Source organism: Podarcis muralis, chromosome 3 (assembly GCF_964188315.1).
Source record: "Podarcis muralis chromosome 3, rPodMur119.hap1.1, whole genome shotgun sequence".
Taxonomy (NCBI): Eukaryota; Metazoa; Chordata; class Lepidosauria; order Squamata; family Lacertidae; genus Podarcis; species Podarcis muralis.
Window position 1 is genome coordinate 115,460,537 of NC_135657.1, and position 22,649 is coordinate 115,483,185.

The 22,649-nt window shown below is 43.6% G+C and overlaps 1 long non-coding RNA gene across 2 annotated transcripts in view; it reads left to right on the forward strand.

The window, feature by feature from the left end:
• Positions 1 to 22,342, forward strand: part of LOC114593575 (uncharacterized) — a 33,597-nt gene extending 11,255 nt beyond the window's left edge. The window contains exons 2-4 of one of the 2 annotated variants that reach the window (XR_003705740.2): positions 6,808 to 6,984; positions 10,287 to 10,369; positions 14,062 to 22,342. This is a non-coding gene — a long non-coding RNA (uncharacterized LOC114593575). The remainder of the gene's footprint in view (positions 1 to 6,807; positions 6,985 to 10,286; positions 10,370 to 14,061) is intronic. The other variant, XR_003705739.2, reaches the window with a different exon arrangement.
• Positions 22,343 to 22,649: the final 307 nt, after the last annotated feature.

A 22,649-nucleotide genomic window follows, 5' to 3' on the forward strand; every position in this document is an offset into this window, starting at 1 on the left:
ATTGTTCCACCAAGCTCGTGACTTCCCTCCATCCTTTTAACTACTTTTTTTTTATTTCCAAGATGGTGACAGCAGCCACGAAATTAAAAGACGCCTGCTTCTTGGGAGAAGGGCAATGACAGGCCTAGACAGCATCTTGAGAAGTAGAGACGTCACCTTGCCAACAAAGGCCCATATAGTTAAAGCTATGGATGGAAGTGAGAGCTGGACCATAAAGAAGGCTGATGGCCGAAGAATTGATGCTTTTGAATTATGGTGCTGGAGAAGACTCTTGAGAGTCCCATGGACTGCAAGAAGATCAAACGCATCCATTCTTAAGGAAATCAGCCCTGAGTGCTCACTGGAAGGACAGATCGTGAAGCTGAGGCTCCAGTACTTTGGCCACCTCATGAGAAGAGAAGACTCCCTGGAAAAGACCCTGATGTTGGGAAAGATGGAGGGCACAAGGAGAAGGGGACGACAGAGGATGAGATGGTTGGATAGTGTTTTCGAGGTTACCAGCATGAGTTTGACCAAACTGCGGGAGGTAGTGGAGGACAGAGGTGCCTGGCGTGCTCTAGTCCATGGGGTCACGAAGAGTCGGACACGACTAAACGACTAAACAACAACAACAAAGATTGTATGCGCACTTTAACTGTCAGTTTCTGTCCCTCTATACAGTAGATGCTCAGGATGCAAACGTGATCCGTGTGGGAGGCACGTACGCAAGCCGCAGCATTCGCAACCCACAATGCCACAACTGCACACGTGCGGGTCGCGATTCGCGATTCGGCACCTTGTTGGCAAGGTGATGTCTCTGCTTTTTAAGATGCTGTTTAGGTTTGTCATTGCTTTTCTCCCAAGAAAGCTCTAGCCTTAGGTGTGTCTCAATTGCTGGATACTTATGGTCAGCCTCTCTGAGCAGATGAGTACTTTCCTTCTGTTGGGTGTGTGTGTTTTGGGGTTTGTTTTTTTTAAGAAATCTCTTTTGTCCCGTTCCCCCACTAATTTGCTTTCAGAAATGGGGGGAGGAGGTAGGACTTGCCTACACAATTCTGAAGTGTTCTGTATAACAGTGCAACCAGTGTGCACTTTTTCCTTGTCTCTCATCCGATTACAACAAGAGCGTATTGTAATGTATGCCTTCCATAGACTTCAATAACACAGTTCAGGGAAAATGACAGGTCAGCAGGCCTTGTTTCAAGTTTATGAACTGACAGGCCACTTTCAATGACAAAAAGAAAATGTAACTTAGGCCTGTTTAAAAGCAGCGATTGTCAGATCACATGTTCAGTATGTCATGCGAAACACACTTCATTAAGGACCGAATTACTTGACTTGTAACATGAGCTAAATTAAAGTCAATGTCAGACTGCATAAATCACACATTTAAATGTATTGCTTAAGTGTACTGAAACAGTCATCGTCGCCCTTCACCCCACAAGTAACCCAAAAATCTGGGCTTCATTTTTTCTTAGTTGCAAAGATGACAGATATAGAGGCTATTCCCCACTACACCCCTTTGTTAGGACGCATAATCTTGCTGTCAAAAACTATTGAAATTTGAACAGCAACAGTCCACTGCCACCAACAATAAAGCAAACGTACCCCATAGTAGTCTGACAATTTACAGAGGTACTTATATAGGGAACATAAAGAACAGCCATCATGTGACAGGCAGCCAAACCCAAATTTGGTTTTATAGCAGCTTAAGTTCAAATAAGATCCCAATTTCTTATAATAAACATTGATCCTGTTGATTAATATTGTAGTAAAATGCACTCTAGATATCTCAGCTCAAGTGTGGTGTGTCCTTGAGAAGGAGTCAGAAGCTTCAGCTGGAAGAGTTTGTTGCTGATGCATGTTAGAAGGTGAGAACTTATTCCTCCACTTTTGTGGCAACCTGTGATTCTCCTCTGGCCCCAATTCAGGGTGCTGATAACCTTTCAACTCTCCGTCTGCTTAAAGTGTTATTAGGCCTAGGTAAAGGTAAAGGGACCCCAGTCACAGACGGCTCTGGGGTTGCAGCGCTCATCTCGCTTTACTGGCCAAGGAAGCTGGCATTTGTCTGCAGACAGCTTCCGGGTCATGTGGCCAGCATGACTAAGCCGCTTCTGGCGAATCAGAGCAGCGCATGGAAACACCGTTTACCTTCCCGCTGGTGCGGTACCTATTTATCTACTTGTACTTTGACGTGCTTTCGAACTGCTTGGTTGGCAGGAGCTGGGACCGAGCAATGGGAGCTCACCCCGTCACGGCGATTCGAACCGCTGACCTTCTGATCGGCAAGTCCTAGGCTCTGTGGTTTAGGCCTAGGGACATGCATTTGCAGAAACTGGTGTGGGCCCCAATCCAGAGTGGGAGCCTGCTCTGTAATGGAGCTCCTACACTCCCCCTCCCCTTCCAAGAAATGAAAATGGACAGTTTAGTCATGCCATTTTAGCAGGGTGAGTAATGTGGTCAGTATAGCTGAGCCCTTATGCCAGCCCATCATTCCTGGCAAGGGGGAGAACAACACAGCTTCTCCTGCTGCCACTCCCACCGTTCAGTGTCCCTTTATCTCCGACCTTCTGTTTGTGTGTGTATCTTTTTTCCATATAGAAAGTTACGTTTGTTACTTTTTTCTAATAATGGGTATCTCTGACTTTCTGTGGACAGTGGTAACGGTGCCATTTTAAGAGTTTGGATTTTGATATCCCACTTTATCACTCCCCGAAGGAGTCTCAAAGCGGCTGACATTCTCCTTTCCCTTCCTCCCCCACAACAAACACTCTGTGAGGTGAGTGAGGCTGAGAGACTTCAAAGAAGTGTGACTGGCCCAAGCTCACCCAGCATGTGGAGGAGCGGAGACGCAAACCCGGTTCCCCAGATTACGAGTCTACCGCTCTTAACCACTACACCACACTGGATCTCATTTTATCTTCTCAACAGTCACCCAGAATGCAATGCCCAGGAAATATGCTTAGTTCTCCCTGGATTTCCCTCTCCCCTTCCTTTCTTATTTGGATGGGGGTGGCTGACACATAGGGTTTGTTCTATTCCCCCCCCACACACACACACACACTTCTACAAATCTCCGATATCCCTGAGCCTACTGATGGCACCTCCTTATATGTGTGTGCTGTCATTTTGTCTTATTAAGCAATGGCACTCTTTAGAAAGAATGGAAACAAAAATAGATGATATTGTTAATAACTAGATAGGTATGCCTTTATAAAAGATTAATCAAGATGGATTTGGACTGTGTATCTATTGGATGCGTATATATTTAAATATCAGATTCCTTTGACTCATCTATACTTTTGTGACTCACAAGCAGCTTTGCTGTAATGAGAGAAATGGCCCTGATTTTTAAGAAAGCCTGAAGTTGCTTACAGGAACATTGAAACTAGAAACTCTTCATTGATTTTATTTCTGCTGTTCATGAAATATATCAGCTGCAACTCTAAATTCTTTTACAGTCCGATTCTAAACTTATTAACTTGGAAATAAGTCCCATTGATTTAACTAGAATGTACCTCTGAGCAAGTCTGCGTAGAACGTCAGCCTTAATTGGGAGTTTCTCTTAACTAATGAGTAAGAGTGTTGAGGACGGCAGGCTTATCTTTTTTCTCTCCCCTGAAGAATGAAAAAAATAACAAGGAATGATTATTTTTAGCTGGATTGTTCCTGTGTTTTATCTTTAAATGGGTGCATGAAGTCAAGTGATGGAGAGGGTTTTTCCTCTGCTGTCTGCCATCTGGGTTATGTCTGGTCAACGTCGTCATGGAGGGGAGGAGGGTGATATGTGGAAAGAAATGGAATCTGGCAAGGAAAAGAAAGAGAAGCTCAAAAGTTAGGGTGAAAAAAGGCCAAAGTAACTTTGTTACTTAGACTGCAATCCGGTAGTCCCTGAGACGCCTTTCCAGGGACCGTTGGATTGCTGTCTAAGTAAGGAGGCTGGTCCATCACAGCAAATGGAGAGCTGTCCCACCAACTGCAGTCTTCCCTCAACCTTCACCAGATGAGGCTCCACCTGAGAACAGGGTTGTTGAATGGGCATTTATTGGGTAGTGCCTGGGATATCATCAGAGATTATGAGCATGAGTTATTTAGTGCAGGATCTCTGCCCATTGCAGATCTCTCTTGTTGTTGTTGTTGTTGTTTAGTCGTGTCCGATTCTTCGTGACCCCATGGACCAGAGCACGCCAGGCACTCCTGTCTTCCACTGCCTCCCGCAGTTTGGTCAAACTCATGCTGGTAGCTTCAAGAACACTATCCAACCATCTCGTCCTCTGTTGTTCCATTCTCCTTGTGCCCTCCATCTTTCCCAACATCAGGGTCTTTTCCAGGGAGTCTTCTCTTCTCATGAGGTGACCAAAGTATTGGAGCCTTAGCTTCAGGATCTGTCCTTCCAGGGAGCACTCAGGGCTGATTTCCTTCAGAATGGATAGGTTTGATCTTCTTGCAGTCCATGGGACTCTCAAGAGTCTCCTCCAGCACCATAATTCAAAAGCATCAATTCTTCGGCCATCAGCCTTCTTTATGGTCCAGCTCTCACTTCCATACATCACTACTGGGGAAACCAGAGCTTTAACTATACGGACCTTTGTTGGCAATGTGATGTCTCTGCTTTTTAAGATGCTGTCTAGGTTTGTCATTGCTTTTCTCCCAAGAAGCAGGCGTCTTTTAATTTTGTGGCTGCTGTCACCATCTACAGTGATCATGGAGCCCAAGAAAGTAAAATCTCTCACTGCCTCCATTTCTTCGCCTTCTATTTGCCAGGAGGTGATTGGACCAGTGGCCATGGAGACAATAATATCCAAAGCTGCAAGTTGTACTCTGAAGTCAGCCCCTCTCTGTTTTATGGGATCTCCTCTGTAGTAAGCAGGTTTAGGATTCCGGCTTTAGCATCACATTGAGACTGCACTCCTGTGCAGGCTTGCTTGGGAGTAAGCCTCCATTCTACTTAAACCTGCAAAGGATCAGACTGCATGCCTAAAATGTAGCAGGGACTTGATTGGTTTGGTTTGCAGGATTCCCCCACAATAGACCATTCCTAACAATATTCAATAGTCAGGGGATACAGAGTGTGTTTAATAGGAGAATGTTCATAGCACTTGAAGGGTTTGAATATTTTATTCACCGTGTAGAAAAATTCCCTTTGAATAGTTTTACAGGGATTTTTATGGAGCAATTACAAAGCAAGATTCTTGATTAAATATACAAATTCATGTAAAGATTCAGAATGAAACAGTTAATGAGAGCCAGGATTATAGTTCTGCCTCTTAACACCTTTGAGTCTGGTATCACTAATTAACACAACATCACTTCTCTGCTACTGAAATACAACCATTCCCCACCCCCACCCCTCTCTCTACGCCAGAGAAGTCGAAGAGGCAGTTGCACAGATGACTGGCAAAAACCATCAGCACATAATGTGAATAACACACAAGCTTATTGAGCTATGGCGCCCAAATTAAAACCTACACTCTCCAGAAAGGCCTTCTTAATATCAGTCAGAGAGATTTACAATTCTTGGTCATAGATGTATTTTCCAAAGGATCTTCTGATTCACTGAAAGATGATTGTATCGGTGTTAATCCAGCTGCCAGTAGAATTGCATGTATCTTCCAGTCATCTGTGGCTTAAATCAGCAGCATATGACATTTGTCATGTTCCCACATGGTGCATGCATAACCTGGGTCCTTCTGTTGTAGAAGAAAATTCACACCAATGGTATGGAGAAGGGAACTTTACTGTTGGAAACAAGAGCTGATTCCATGGCAGCATGGGAGAAGAAAGAAAAGTTTTGTTATAGTATCACATTGGTGGCTAAGATGACATTTCCTAACTCAACATTTTCCCTACAGAAAACATATTGCAACCAAGAGTGGTCAAGAAAACCTCTAGAACGACTTCTCTTTGCCATATTTTTTTACTACAGAAAGCTGAAGAGAAATACATTCCAGCTTAATATTTCCTGTCATATTTTCAATCTCGCTCTCATAGAACAGAGCTCTCTTTTACTTATATTCTTGTTGCTCATTTAAGACTTTTTGCATATATTTTTAAATTTTTATTTGCATATTCAATGAATAGAAGCTCTACTGCATAACAATTGAAGGGTTCATCTTTGCAGAGTATGTCATGCTTGTGTTTTCCATACTTCACCAAAGTCTATTTCTTGCTTTATCCATTTTAGTGCAATCTTTAACAGGTACACACTTTATGAGAGGAAGAAGGAAGGAAAGAAAGAAGGAGAGGAGAAGGATCAGCTAAGGGTAGCTGCGCAAAGTCTTTTAGTGTTCATACTTTAATATCATTTTAACCAGTTGTGAATGTTAACAAACATCTTAATTAATAAACAAACAAACAGTTGTTATGGCCAATATGTCTTCACATTTGGTTCAGAACCAAAGAGGACATCATTCTGTGGCTTCCGGCATGACTTTCTTTTCTTTTCTTTTCTTTTATCAATAACTAGTCTGGACAACTCTTCCATTTTTGAAACTTTTTGGAGCAGTTGTGTTTTTGGGATTATGGCCTTTTCGTAGCCAGTGAAATACACATGTAAAAGGAGCCATTGTAAACCTAGGACTGCCATACGTCCAGGAAGTATGTCTTTGTCCTGGATCTTAGGCAAGTCAATTGAAAAATCACGTTCTTTTGGCGTTCGTGTTTTAAATAGCTCAACAACTTTTGGGGCAACCTTAGTCAACCACCAGCATAAAGTTTGCAGGACAAGTGAGCAAATGACGTTCAAACAGCAAAAACTTTGAAGCATTTTATGTTTGCCTATATCAAATTTAATCCGTCACATTATTTCCTTTTATATCTGTATTGCAGGTTTGGGAAGGACATCAATGCATGTTTTCTTCTCTTCCAGCTGCTAAGAAAGGAAGAAGATGCAACATGACTGGGCACCTGGCAACTGTGTTCAGTCCAGAATCTGTTGCTTTTCCAGATTTGGTAAAGAGGCCTGCCTTTTCTTCAGCTGAGCAAGGACACCAAACCAAAGCAATGGTAAAGCACTAGGATTACGTATTGCTGGAAATTTTGCTATCCCATAGCAGATGCCATATACATCAAAACCCTTAAGATGAGCCAAGACAGACTTTGTTTGTATTATTTAAAGCATTTATAGCTTGCCAAGGTAGCTAATAAACAGTAGGTGTTAAATACTTTTTAAAAAAGAAAATAAAGTAAATTATTGAAGGCAGAGTTAAATGCCCAGAAGCAGCAGAACGAAACATACATTTCACAGCAATAAAGAAAAAGAAAATCCACGTTAAATTCTATGATTCTATGACAATAGGGGTAGACTATAGTTCCCATCAGCCTCAGCCAGCTGCAGGGAATTGTGGTCCAAAAATTCTGGAGGGCATCCTGTTGGCTACCCCAACTTAAAATAGTGGTAATATAGAAACACCAACCGATCAAACTTCACTGTTAAAATGTCCCTAACAGACAAGGAGGAAGGTTGGCAATGAAATCCCTTTGCCACATGGCACAAAACCATGAAAGAGATGGCAAGTTCCCTGAGGATGGAGTTCCAGAGCCTCTAGCTTTCTCAATTCATGTCCAACAGCCGAATATAATAGGAGTGGCCAAAGAGAGGCAGGTCTAGGCAATGTGAAGAGCATAGAGAAGGTGTTTGGGGCACTAGTGTAGAGATGGTGCAATGAGGGGCACAACAGTAGGCTCAGCTAGGTCAGGCCCAGGATCCATTTAACAATCCTAAAACATTTCAGGAATTGGTTTGGAGTGGAGGCAGTGGGTTGTGAAGATTTCACACACAGCTCATAGATGCAAAGCTTTAAGTCTTCCCTGTCCTAGGTTGCTCTGTAAGTCCCTAGATGTGTCTTTGAAAAATGATTATCCTCATCACTATTACTAGCACAGTTTCTTCTCTAAACCAGTGTTTCCCAACCTTGTGCCTCCAGCTGTTTTTGAACTACAACTCCCATCATCCCTGACTAGCAAGACCAGTGGCAAGGGATGATGGGAATTGTAGTCCAAAAACAGCTGGAGGCACAAGGTTGGGAAACACTGCTCTAAACTGCCAGTCGCATATTATAAGTTGCCCGCTGAGGAAACCAAAGTCCCAGAATTTGGGGTGCCTGGGCGGCTGGACCTGTATTCCCACTTCTCAGAGGCATCAACACCATCCTCTCTGCATGATGAAGAAGAACCCAGCTCTACTCTTGAGTGGGTGGCGTTATTTTTGGCTGTATGAAGATTACCAAATTGGAACCAAAGAAAGTGACAGTTACATTTTCACATCCTGCGCACTTTCTGTCTGAGAATCTGATTTCTGGAGGGAACCTCATGAACCTCATGTGCGCACAGTCCCGTCTGAGCATTTCTCTGGACAAGGTCAAGTGATCTGTGGTCAAATTAACATAGCTTGCACTCAACTGATTTTGTTCCCTTTCATTTCAACCTCCGCATTCATGTGCCTTTTCCAAGCCAGCATCCTTCGAAGAAGCTCAAAGGAACTTGAATAAAGAAGTGCCTGTCTCCACATGGTTTGCCTTCCCTACCACATTAAAAAAAACAACACCCTTTATGCATAACTTTCAAGTGAACCACAATTCATGACAATGTTTTTCCAAGTGTTTTACTTGGTTTGGATGAGTTTATTTTTCCTGCAGTGCTAGGAGTGTGGTGCTGACTGTCTCACAGTGAGAGACAAACTGGAGTGGCTGCCAGGATGTCATAAAGAAATCAGGTAGCCAAGGGAATGGCCTCCTGAAGGAAGGGAACTCATTTATCTTGAACAGAAAACCTCCCTTCATGGCTGGCTCCTTGTCCAACTCTAAGATACACTTAACCTATCAGCAATGGGAGATTAAATACCCCCTTCTTCCCATGGGTCAATTTCATCACCTCCATGGGTGACCTCCCCATGCCCCTCTCATTTTTTTGTTTTGTTTTGTTCAAAAAAACATACTTATCCCACTTCTGTTGCAATTATAATGAATGACCACATGGAACATATCACAATGTAAAAGGAGCAGATTTACAAAAGAGAAAACTGGCATTTGTGTTCTGAACTCTCATTGATATATTTTGGAATGTAGCCATGCATGTGTAAAATTTCTGGAGGAAAAACACACACATTAACTGGATATAACTTGATCGGGAATAGTAAAAGCACTAAGCCATTTCACATTCTGGCTTTTACTTCATCCTGTACTGAGTTATCTTGGGTTTTCCTTGAGTTTCAGTGTAGGAACAATCCCTACACTTTTTTGGGGGTCAGCTAAAAAATAATACTAACCCACCCCCAGAACATATGGGTTAGGAAACCAAATGTTCATTTTTCCTAGAGGAAACAACCAGTGCAGTCAGTCCACAAACCTCTTGCCAAGGTATGCATGGATGGCTGACATTAAGGGATGTGAAGCAGACTTTTCGGGAGGTACATGCCTAATGTTGCCCTTGATGGCAGAGTCCCAACACAGGCACTTAGGCATCTTCTGAAGGCTATTTGAAGGTTGTTACCAAAAATTATAATCTTTACATTAGTCTTCTGGTTCATGTCCACGTACTTCAGTAGGCCCATCTCATTCTTCAAGACCGAAGAAACACATTCTAAACAAGCCATCCCTAACCTGGTGCCCTCCAGATGTTTTGCACTGCAACGCCCATCATCCCTATGACAACTTTAGCTAATGGGAGTTGGACGTCTTCAGGGCATCACGTTCAGGAGGCTGTTCTAAGCAAACTGACCGTGTTCTGGAGAGGGGAAACGCTTTAAATACATTGGGTGGTACTCAACTAACTTTTCTCAGAGTAGACCTATAAAAATTAATTAGCATGATTAAGTTGGGCCCATTAATTTCAACAGGTCTACTCTGCGTAAAACTCAGTTGAAGATAGCCACCCATTACCTTAGTACCCATAGACCCAGGAGTCAAATAAATATGGTACAAGATGTGTGAACCTTTGGGTATGTTCTGGGAGCGATATCTGAATCTTGTCCTATTAAAAAAATGCACCCATTGGCTTTTTCTTTCTGCCTCCCTGCAAACATTTTAAAAATTAGAATAAAGAAATGTAATGACAGCATGGCCTTTAAAATAATTTGTTTATAGCTGACAAACTTGTTGTCAATATGCTTTTGCCCAATGAGCCGCATTTGGACTTATCTGACATGTTATTGGAAAGCATTAAAGTGGATTATTGATTATTTTACAGTAGAACTAAATGGCAATTGTTTGGACTTGCCAGTGAATAAGCTACAAGCCCATAATATTATATTTTTTTTAAAAAAATTGAATGTAATGAGTCACTTTCACATTCTCCTTCCCTCCTCTTAGAAGTAGACACAGCATTGTTCATCATGATGGATTTTTGCAGTCTGATGGGCCTAGATGTAGACTTATGACAAACAACATTACCAGTAAGTAATTTTCTCTTTACTTCATATAAACAAATGTCTTTGATACACGACAATCTCAGGGGTATTCAGGTTTCATGCTTATTTTAAGAACTTTTGTTTACTTTGTGATCTTCGTAGACCATTGACATCCCATTTAATTTTGATGACCTTGTTTATTTTACAGCAACATACATTAAAAGTGTTCCTTTAGGTAACATTAACATTCTCAATTGTAATCCATCACCTAAGTTAACAATAGCTTTAGCTCTGTGGTGTAGGTAATGGTTAAAAGCTTTAATGCAGATAGCAGTCTACATAATGAGTGGGAAAGGTCTGATCAAACAGATTTGCTTGGTTGCTTCTCTCCTAAGGGCCACTACAAATGTGACAAGTTATCTACATGAATATCACTACTTGCTGGGGGCTGGGGTGGGCGGGGGAGAGTGGAAACAGAATAATCATGTGTGGCAATTGAAACATGCATATGCTTCACTGTGCTGGGAAACTGCAGTTGGCCGGGAGTTTCCTGGCACATGATCACAATGAAACAAAAATGCACAATGTCATATGAGACTAAGTACGTGCCACGCTCATGGTGTTTCCTACTTAGTGCTCCTCCTTTACGACACCAGAAGCAGCTCTAAGTGGTGCTTCATCTGGAAATCCCTCTTACTGCTATTAGAGCATCAACTCATGACATATGCTGAAAGAGAGAGAGAGGGAGGGAACACAACTTTAGGTGGACACCGTGGCAATCACACAGGGTCCCTGGACGTTTCACCGTCTATTGATCCCTGTGCCACCACTTTATTTCTCGCTGCCACCACCCAGGTCCTACCTGGGAAAATACTGAATCCAGTCAGGGTTAAATAAACTTTTGTTTATTTATTGCAGTTTAACAAGCGTGTGGTTTCATAAACGGTCTCAGTCAATTACAATCATGGGGTGCCTATCCAGACCTATAACTTCCGCTACCTCCTCTCACTCACTAAACCACCTCTCAGATATTTACTTGTCTTCCTAGCCCCTAACTGTTCCTGACTCAGCTTATTTCGCTACACTAACCCACAGACTCTATCCCAATTCACTCCCACTCCAACCAACCACCCAACTCCCAACGAACTCCTCCTTCGCCCCTCCCAGAGCTGGTTTTATAGTCCCTCTGACTCCACCCCCCTGGGTTCTGATTGGGTAACCTGTTTAACTATTTCACCTCCAGCACTCTCATATGTTAACGTCACAGACACAAGTATGGGGCAGGAGGAGGTGATATTCAGTACACCTCTCCCATGTGCTCCTTTGTCTCTCAGTTCCTGTTTCTTAATAGATTTCTCCTCCCATCCCTAAAAGGTCCTTACAGATTTCCCAAAGTCCTTCCAGCAATGATCCACAAGCAGAGCTGGCCCACCCATGATTGGGGGACAGTTGGGAGAACTGCCTGCTGCTTCACCACCTCTGCTGCCTGCTCCTCCCTAGCCTCCTTTATTCTCCCCACGGGGCAGCTTCCATGGGTCCAGAAGGAGGCAGCTTCGGTGGGAGCAGCAGGGTGCTTCGGTGGATGGCAGATGAGGAGAAGGGGGGCACCATTTTCTGTTCATTTGCTCAAGTGGCAAACAAAATGTCCCAAGCCAGTCCTGTGCACAGGGACATATTCAGACAGCGTGAAAGGACTATGCAGGGGATGGTTAGTGTCCTGGGCTGGTTGAATGCAGAGGAATAGTGGGAGGAACTAGCTGGGAAACCACCAAGTGAAGAAGGTTCAGAGCCTGGGGAGTGGTGGAGGAACAACGAGAAGCGGCCACAGGGAGAAGACAGGGAACGGCAGGTATTGAAAGCTGAAGACGTAACAAGGTTTAGTGAGCTGGGAGAGTCGGTGGCAGAGAGGAGTCCAGAATTAGAGGCAGAAATGGGAGGAGGGAAATATAATAATAATAATAATAATAATAATAATAATAATAATAATAATAATAATAATAATAATTTATTTATACCCCGCCCATCTGGCTGAGTTTCCCCAGCCAATCTGGGTGGCTTCCAACTGAGTGTTAAAAACAATACAGCATTAAATATTAAAAAATTCCCTAAACAGGGCTGCCTTCAGATGTCTTTTAAAGATAAGATAGCTGCTTATTTCCTTCACATCTGAAGGGAGGGCGTTCCACAGGGCAGGCGCCACTACCGAGAAGGCCCTCTGCCTGATTCCCTGTAACTTGGCTTCTCGCAATGAGGGAACTGCCAGAAGGCCCTTGGCGCTGGATCTCAGTGTCCAGGCTGAACGATGGGGGTGGAGACGCTCCTTCAGGTATACAGGACCGAGGCCATTTAGGGCTTTCAAGGTCAGCACCAACACTTTGAATTGTGTTCAGAAACGTACTGGGAGCCAATGCAGATCTCTCAGGACCGGTGTTATGTGGCCCCGACGGCCACTCCCAGTCACCAGTCTAGCTGCCGCATTCTGGGTTAGTTGTAGTTTGCGGGTCACCTTCGAAACCAAGAAGCAGAGATAAGTCAGGCTGGTGAAGAGTCATGGTTACCTCCCCCTCCTGCTGCTACAATCCCCTCTCCTCCCCGGCCTCCCAGAACCAGAAGAGGGCTGAAAGTCAGAGAGCTGCAGCAGGCTGCATGCAGGGTCAGTCTCCGATTCCTTGGGGAAAGCCCTGGAGAGAGGGGGGGAGTTGTGGGGCAGCAGAGACTTTCAGTCTCGGTAACTGATTCATACTAGATGTGAGCTGCTGTACTCATTGGACCTGACACTCAGCCAGATCTGTGAAAATTGTATTTCTGCTAAGAAAGAGTTAACTCCAACTTTGAAAGGTGTGATTTACTGCCAACCCGCTCTTTGACCTTTAGGCTGTGCATGCTCCCATTTCACCATTCATTCCCCCCTCTCTATGAACCATACGGTTTATTCATGCTCCAGAGCAAAAGCAACTTGCACAGCCCTCATTTCATAACATGCCTTTTCACATTATCCATAGTAGCAGACATTGTGGTTGGGACACTTACTGGGCTACCACCAGCTGAGTTGCTGCTGTTTGGGTCTCTGGTCCTCAAAGTCCAAGCTGGTCTTGCTGCCACATCCCTGGCCCCCTTGCTGAATGGCCAGCTGGCCAGCGCTTGCTCACCCCTCACATTCCTGGGACGGTGAGCAGGCTCAGACAGAGGGAGGCAGGCAGAACAGCACCGCCTGGTGCTCCTCTCTGCAGGCATCAAGGGGATTTGCCTGCCAAGGGGTGCATTGGCCCCAGTGGGTGCGCATTCCCCCCCAACCCTTTCACTGGCAAACCACATTATGACACTGGCTGTTGGGAGTGCTAAGCATCTCCACCCCACCATGCCATCTGCTACTGATTACCTGTCAGATGACCATGCCTTCGAATAGGTAAGCAACAGGATTCCACTGGGCCTGTAGAAATCCACAGAAGTGTTGAGCTTAACCTTAACTTCTACATGTGCTGAGGAGCCAGTGTGGTGTAGTGGTTAAGAGTGGTGGACTCGTAATCTGGGGAACCGGGTTCGCGTCTCCGCTCCTCCACCTGCAGCTGCTGGGTGACCTTGGGCCAGTCACACTTCTCTGAAGTCTCTCAGCCCCACTCACCCCACAGAGTGTTTGTTGTGGGGGAGGAAGGGAAAGGAGAATGTTAGCCACTTTGAGACTCCTTCGGGTATTGATAAAGCGGGATATAAAATCCAAACTCTTCTTCTTCTTCTAGGCCTGGTCACTGATTATTCTGCTCCAGTTCATACTATATAAAGGTAAAGAGACCCCTGACAGTTAAGACTAGTCCCGAACGACTCTGGGGTTGCGGCGCTCATCTCGCTTTACAGGCCGAGGGAGCCGAAGTTTGTCCGCTTAAGCAGACGGTTTTTCCAGGTCATGTGGCCAGCATGACTAAGCCGCTTCTGGAGCAACAGAACACCGACACCAGAGCAGCGCATGGAAACACTGTTTACCTACCCGCTGGAGCAGTACCTATTAATCTACTTGCGCTTTTTTGGGTGCTTTCAAACTGCTAGGTTGGCAAGAGCTGGAACAGAGCAACGGGAGCTCACCCCGTCGCAGGGATTCGAACCGCCGACCTTTTGATCAGCAAGCCCTGGGCTCAGTGGTTTAGACCACAGTGCCACCCGCGTTCCATTCATTCTTTCATTCATACTTTGTAGAAGTTTCAAAAAACCTGTGTGAATTCAGTGGTGTGCTAAAATGGGCATGAACTTTTCTTAGCTGGTAGAGATTACAACCACAATCCACAAAATCCATTATTTCCTATGTGAAAGAAAAAGCACATGTATGTAGGGGCATTCTTCTTCCTAATGAAAGAGGACAAGATAAGAGACAGGGTGGCCATACGTCTGGAATTTCTCGAACACATCCGGAATACTGCAGCCAGCGGCAGTGTCCACCCAAAAAAGCACAACAATTTATGGGATATTATGGGAGAAAATGGCCTGGCATCTGTATACAGCAGATATGTGACAAATGCAGGTTGTGAATTAACATTTAAAGCATATAGTGATCAGAGCTATTCAAGGTGCTGTAAACATCCTCACAGCAGGGCCCAATAATTCATCTATTAAATATTTACATTTGATTCACCATTTTAAAAGCTGCATATGTTACATTTCTGGTTTCAAACCCTCTTCTCCTGGAAAAGCAGTTTTTTTGGTTGTGTTTATTACAATTTCAGTTTGGTTCAAATGATTTTTCAGCCAGCGGCCATAGAAGATAATCAATCATTTATTTGTATGCCTCCTTTCCAGATGCAACATATAAAACAATGACATAACTACAAACATAACAAAACATCAAAAAGTACACAACCAAATTGAAAAATTTCCACATAAATCATAAGCCTCAAAATTATTATTATTATTATTATTATTATTATTATTATTATTATTATTAATACCCCACCCATCTGGCTGGGTTTCCCCAGCCACTCTGGGCGGCTTCCAACAGAACACTAAAATACAATAACCTATTAAACATTAAAAGCTTCCCTAAACAGGACTGCCTTCAGATGTCTTCTAAAAGTCTGGTAGTTGTTCTTCTCTTTGACATCTGGTGGGAGGGCGTTCCACAGGGCGGGTGCCACTACCGAGAAGGCCCTCTGCCTGGTTCCCTGTAACTTGGCTTCTCGCAGTGAGGGAACTGCCAGAAGGCCCTCGGCGCTGGACCTCAGTGTCCGGGCTGAATGATGGGGGTGGAGATGCTCCTTCAGGTATACTGGACCGAGGCCGTTGCTTTAAAGGTCAGCACCAAGTAGGGAAAGTGGGTGCAATTGGCAGGCCTTTTCTCTCACCTCCATTACCTAGCTACCTGTGAGGAAGGTAACTACCAGTATTTCCCCCTGTTTTAATGCAATTCCTGAGCACGTGCTAGTTCTATCATGGATCCTACTGACTTGTGGTGTTTTTCTGTTCCTGTTCTCTAAACAGTGCATGGTTTGGCAGCAAATCTTTACTGATTAAGGGCCTATGCCTAATTGAAAACCTGTGAGCTTCCTATCATGAAATCTACCCTTTGATTGAGTAGATAAACCCAATTAACTCCAGTTGGAGAGGACTTGCAATAATATTTTCACTTAAGCCCCACAATATTTCATGAACCATGCACGCAACTTGCCAAATATCTTTAAAAGATTTTGTGAAACCCCAAACATGCCAGCTCCCCCATCCCAGGAGTGTGAAATCTCATTTTCCAGTTCTCTGCTCAAATTTAATGAGCCGCCTCCTGTGTAACCTCCATGTGAGAAGGTTTGGAAGCATCCAGGGAAATTGTATTTCCCCCTCTTTGTAAACAAAGCGGAGATTTGGAAAAGTCCCCAAGATGTCTCTTTCCTGCTTGTGAAGAGTAAATGGCTTTCATAATTTATTTTAAATGAAGAATTGAATTAAAGTTTATTTTATAGTGAAACAAGAAAAGTTCAGAATTCAAACAAAGCAACAGGGATGAGACAAGTCTAACCGTTCAACATGAAAATGAGCAACTAAATTATGCTTCATAGGATTCACTTTCCTGTCATTTAAAAAAAATATCATTTCATTCATTACAAAATGTACTTACCCTGACACAAATATTATCTCCAAAATGTAAGAGTCCTCTCCTACTCGTTGCCACTTGGAGTGGTACAAATAGCAGGCTTCACATTCATGAGTCGGGTTTGGGTATTTCCACATTAAATTGAAATTTAATTGAAATACCTGAATGTTACTTGTGATTTTTAGTCAGTTTCTGCACAATCCTTGTGACGTTTAGTCAGCTTTGCTTTCACTTTTCTCACATTTTCTTACTTCAGATCTTATGTAATTCCCATTCACCCCTCAAAAACAGATAGAACACGAGCCAGACATTAGCTCCTTTCTGCTGTACAGGCCATTGCTAATATTCTGGCAACAAACCTTCTGTGTCCAGATCTACACTTTGAGGTCACTGCTACAAGTCGTATGTACTCAAACATTTGACTTGGAACGGATTCTGTTTCTTTTGTCAGAACTGAAAATGAATTTCTTTCAAAAATGGCAGACTGGGAAAATTATCCAGCCAAGCAAAGCACACAAACATCACAAATGATGCTGAAAGCAACCGTACCCTCTGGGGCACCATACTTAGCTCCAGTCAGAAGCTGAAACCTTCAGAGCCTCTGAGCATGCGCAGATGCCCACCAGGCACCCTTTGGATCCCAGGCAATTTACTTCTTTGTTTATTTTCTATGCCCTGCCCATCCACTCCCAATCCAGGAGAATACCATACCGCTTACGACATCAGCTTGAAATTAAATTTACCATACTAATTTGTGTTTAATCAACCTTTTCACCCAGGCGCTCCAGTGTCCGTGAAGTTTCCTTCTCAAGAGCTTCCAAAATTAGACTGTCTCTTGAGCTCCGTGCCCTGATCCAAATCTGGTCCTTAAGTCACATTCTGTTACTTCCTAGCAACCGCTGACTGATTAATCGAACTTCAGCCTGCAGCAGGTCTTGGCCGCCGCTTCTGTTTTCTGGTTTTATTGTTTTTTGGATAAGATATACTTTGTGAAAACATTAGGGATCTCAATTAAGCAGCTGGGTGACTTATAAATATATATTTATGTTTGAAGCCTAAGTGGCCATAGGCTTCCCTACTGTTTTACTTAGCTAACAAAACAACTCTATCAAAGTAAGTATTATTCCAAAACTCAACTTCCTCTGTCGAATGCTCCCATGTGTTCCATCAGTTTGGCTCACTGATGAACTACATCGTTTCTTATAAACTGTCCATGGCCCATAAATTTCCAAGCATAAAGGCTATTGCTGTGCTGTACAAATCTACTGAGGATTTTCCCCCTACCGTTTGATTTTGTTGGGTTGCAAATGAGCTGGTTAAGGATATTCCTCTTCAAGCTTTTCCTCCTCCAATGTATTATTTTGACTAAATGCATCTTTGGGCTTTCCTTCTTTTTTCAGGTGAATAATGACCATGATTTTAAAACTAGCGAGACGCTTTCCAAATGGAAATGGAAATGTAGCCTGTTTCCGAGTGAGGGGATGAGTGAAAGCTGGAATTTCCCATCGCTGTTTCCAGCTCGTGTTTTCAAATATGTCGTGGGAGGGGGAGATTATTGGTTTGTTGTTGTTCCTATTTTTATTAGGCATTTTGTGGTTTTATATTGGAAATTTATGTTGTGAAGCACCCTGAGATCTGTGGATGAAGGGCAGATTAATTAATTAATAATAATAATAATAATAATAATAATAATAATAATAATGGTGTTCCCTTGGTACATGGTCCCTCAAGGGCTGCCATTTTTTTGTAGCATGATGCCTGTGCCTTTCAAAAATGCCTGACAAGGCTTGGGTTTCTTAGATTTATATATTGCTTTTCTCCACAAAAAGTTCCTAACTGACCAAAAGAAATTACTAAAAATACATAAGCGTAGTCATTGTCAGTTTATTTCTATACCAAGTTTTCCACAGTAAAAACTGTCATCAAAGCAGTTCACAGAAAAATCAAAGTCTAAAGTAATATCAACAATAATAAGACGTATGATATCACTGCAATATAACACACACACAATCAACAAATAACATTTCATTGAATATATAGAGACATTTAAGTAAGCATACAGCTTATTAATTGTCAAGTCAAAATATCCATTAGGCAACTCCCTTATAAAGGCTGCTGGGACTGGAGGGTGTAGCAACACAGGTGAAACCAACCCTCTCCTGCTGGCCATCAGAGAATGACTCTTCCTTCGCAGGTCTTCTTCTTGAAACAGCTCTTGCATGAAGAGTCACCCCTCACACTTGTTCTTCCTGCAGCAGCTCCCTTCTGGAAGCTCTTAGGACTACAACTGTTTTGAATGAAATAGAGAGCCTGTCCATCCAGTTTGCAATTTAAAGCTGGGCACTTTCAGAACTGGAAGTAGGAGACAGGGCAAGGGGAGAACTGGTCTACTAGCTGCTTATGTAATGATGGCCTTTGACTGTGCACTGACAGAGCCATTTCCTAACTGATATGGGGCACTGCCGGCAGGGGGGCACCGGTTCACAGAATCAAGCACAGTTGTCTCCTCCTTTGTTTCTTGATGGCACCTTTTCTGACTCCACTGATGGGGTGGTTCAGGAGAAAGAGGTGAGCAGATGTACCTACGGACCTGCAGACATTATTATCGTATGAACTGAAGTCATGTTTAGTTGGGTAATCTGATGTCAGCCCGGCAAACTCTCAATGAAGCCTTATACTTTTAGATAGGCAGCTGCCATTCAATCTAAGTCACCCTAAAGACCCATAGGACATCCAAGCAGAGGAGATGTTCACATATAACCTTGGGAAAGCGCAACAGTTTGAAGGAAATGGCTGGGCGTCTGTCCATAAGTATCCACTCTGAAGAAGGAATCTGTAATACGTGTACCATCATTATGGTTGCCTAGGAATGAGACTATTGTGGTCTGGTTCAAGGTCAGCCAAAAGATAATGCAAAGATTTGGGTTTGTATCCATTGGTAGGCATCTTTCTCAGAGCCCCTTGAAGTTCATTCATACTTAGGTATGCTCTAAACAGAACTTACGGGGAGGCAGTCTTGGACAGAAGATGGACTAGTCTGTACTGAAACGGTACTGTAGGAAGTAAACACACAATGGAGCTGAATAGCTGTTCAGATAAGCAACAGTAAGGTAATGAGAGTTTTAGATACAAGACAGCAATTTTTTTAAACAAAAAAACAACTACATACACGCACTGTCATTATCCACTTACAGAATACATATTACAAGGTCTTTCAAAGGGATGCAAGTTCAAATTGTAGTTCCTGTCTATATTAAAGTAAAACAAGCAAGCTGCTGCCAGTTTTAAAGACAGTCGCTTATTATTTCATACACAGAGACAACAAAACTGCAGTTATAGAAAGAAGGGTAGCATTTGCGTGCTTAAAAAGAAACTAAAGCCCTTTTATGATTTGTGCTAATTTTCAGCTGCCACATTGATCTATTTGCATCTATGTTCCTGAGAGGGAGGACGTGTCCTGGGAAGGGAGACTGTAGAAGGAGGACGCCAAAACAGCCAAGATGTGCATTCTGGAGGGAAGAGGAGAAAGTCCCGGGCAGTCATCAGGGGGTTTGGGCTGGGTGTTCACCAATATCCAGAGGATACCCATCTCTACCTCTCGTTTAAATCAGAACCAACGAAGGTGGTGAATGTCCCTTGTGAGTGTCTAGAGGCAGTTGGAGGATGGCTGGTTGTCAAGAAGAAGAAGAAGAAGAGTTTGTATTTGATATCCCGCTTTATCACTACCAGAAGGAGTCTCAAAGCGGCTAACATTCTCCTTTCCCTTCCTCCCCCACAACAAACACTCTGTGAGGTGAGTGGGGCTGAGAGACTTCAGAGAAGTGTGACTAGTCCAAGGTCACCCAGCAGCTGCATGTGGAGGAGCGGAGATGCAAACCCGGTTCCCCAGATTACGAGTCTACCGCTCTTAACCACTATACCACACTGGCTCACCAATTGAGGTTGAATCCCAACAAGATAGAAGTACTGTTTCTGGGGGACATGGGGCGGGCAAGTGTGGGGGAGACTCCCTGGTCCTGAATGGGATAACTGTGCCCCTAAAGGACCAGGTGCGCAGCCTGGGAGTCATCTTGGGCTCACGGTTGTCCAGGTTGTCCAGGTCAATTCTGTGTCCAGAGCAGCTATCTACCAGCTCCATCTGGTATGCTGGCTGAGACCCTACCTGTCTGTGCACTCTAGTTACCGTATCTCCCACTTGGACTACTGCAATGCACTCTATGTGAGGCTACCTTTGAAGGTGACTTGGAAACGACAACTAATCCAGAATGCGGCTGCCAAACAGGTGACTGGGAGTGGCCTCTGGGACACTAGCCCTGAAAGATCTACATTGGATCTCTGTATGTATCCAAGCTCAGTTCAAAATGTTGGTCCTGACATTTAAAGCCATAAATGGCCTCAACCCTGTAAACCCAAAGGAGTGTCTCCACCTCCATCATTCAGCCCAGACACTGAGGTCCAGCTCTGAGGGCTTTCTGGCAGCTCCCTCACTACACAAAGTGAAGTTACAGGGAACCAGGCAGAGGGCCTTCTTGGTAGTGGTGCCTGCCCTGTGGAACGCTTTCCCATCAGATGACAAGGAGAAAAAGAACTACACAACTTTTAGAAGACATCCGAAGCCAGCCCTGTATCAGGAAGTTTTTAATGTCTGGTGTTTTACAGTGGTACCTCTGGTTACGCACTTAATTCGTTCCGGAGGTCCGTTCTTAACCTGAAACTGTTCTTAACCTGAAGCACCACTTTAGCTAATGGGGCCTCCCACTGCCGCCACGCCGCCACTGCGCAATTTAGGTTCTCATCCTGAAGCAAAGTTCTTAACCTGAGGTAATATTTCTGGGTTAGCGGAGTCTGTAACCTGAAACGTATGTAACCTGAAGCGTATGTAACCCGAGGTACCACTGTATGATGTTTTTATATGTGTTGGAAGCCACCCAGAGTGGCTGGGGAAACCCAGGCAGATGGGCAGGATATTATTATTATTATTATTATTATTATTATTATTATTATTATTCTGAAGGAAAGTAGGCAGTATCCTGAAAAGCCAGGATGTAAGACAAGCCCTGCTGGGTTGGGCCAAAGACCCAACTTGCCCAGCATCTTCTCACAGTGGCCAACTAGATGCCAAGAAGCTGCCAATCAGGAATATGAAGAGATGGCTCATGTAGTGTCAGAGTGTGGTGGGGAGGGGGGGAAGGAAAGCAAAAACAGATGTCTAAAGAATAAGCAACTTGACTTTTGTGTCACTCATAAACCAATTAAAAGTTACTGCAGCAAACTGACAGTTCCCATGAAACAGGGGGATGAAGATGCAACACGAGCCAGAGGCACTCTTCCCTTCGGCCGTGAGGAGCCACAACTCAGGGTGCCCAGTTCTGTTCTTTGCTGATTTTACAACCATGTTTCCAGCTCCCCACCACCACAATAAGTGTGATCAAGACACCGTCTCGCCTTGTCACTCCAACCCAGAATCTGTCTTTTCACCTTCACACTTCTTCTTCTTCTTTTGCTCATTAAGCAAACAGTGCGATGTTTCTACTTTTGTTACTCTCTTTGACACAGGTTTAACAGCATTTCCCCATCCAAGTCAGCTTTGTAGTAATGCGTAAATAATTGCTTTTGTTGTGTCAGGTATTTAGATGAAATGTGGTTAACAAATTCAGGTGAGAAAGGAAAACTGAAGGGAGTGAATTGCTTTATTTTAAATTTTTTTTAACATTTAAATGTAGTAGTTGTACTTTCCAGGTTTGGAAGAATTCTTGTTTCGGTTTTGCGTACACCATCTGTAATAACTAGATTGTTATTTAATATTTAACCTGCCTTTCAAATCCATGTAGGGAAGAATGCAAGAAGCATAGCAAAGAGCGGGTATTAAAATGATAGCTATTCAGAATAATTTTGAAAATACAGCAGTTCAATCCCATGTTTATAGCAAGTAATAAAGCCGTAGGAACCAATCCTGTGGATTTTTACTTTTAAGCAAGCCTCCTTAAGATGATTGAAGCTCATTCCAAAATAAGGTAGGCAGGCATTTTTACTTTATACATCTCAGCAGTTAGGGTTGCCATATTTTGAAGAGCAAAAAAGAGGAAAGGTGAAGGTGGCAGTGCCAGGCAGAAGCAGGCAGGAGCTGCAGCGCTGGCACAGGACATCCTTGCACCCCTATTCATGTTGTCGCCCATAATGCACACCCCAAGCACCTATTCACACACAAAGCTCCCTGCACCACCCCACTGTTCTCATCTCCCTCCATACACACCACAC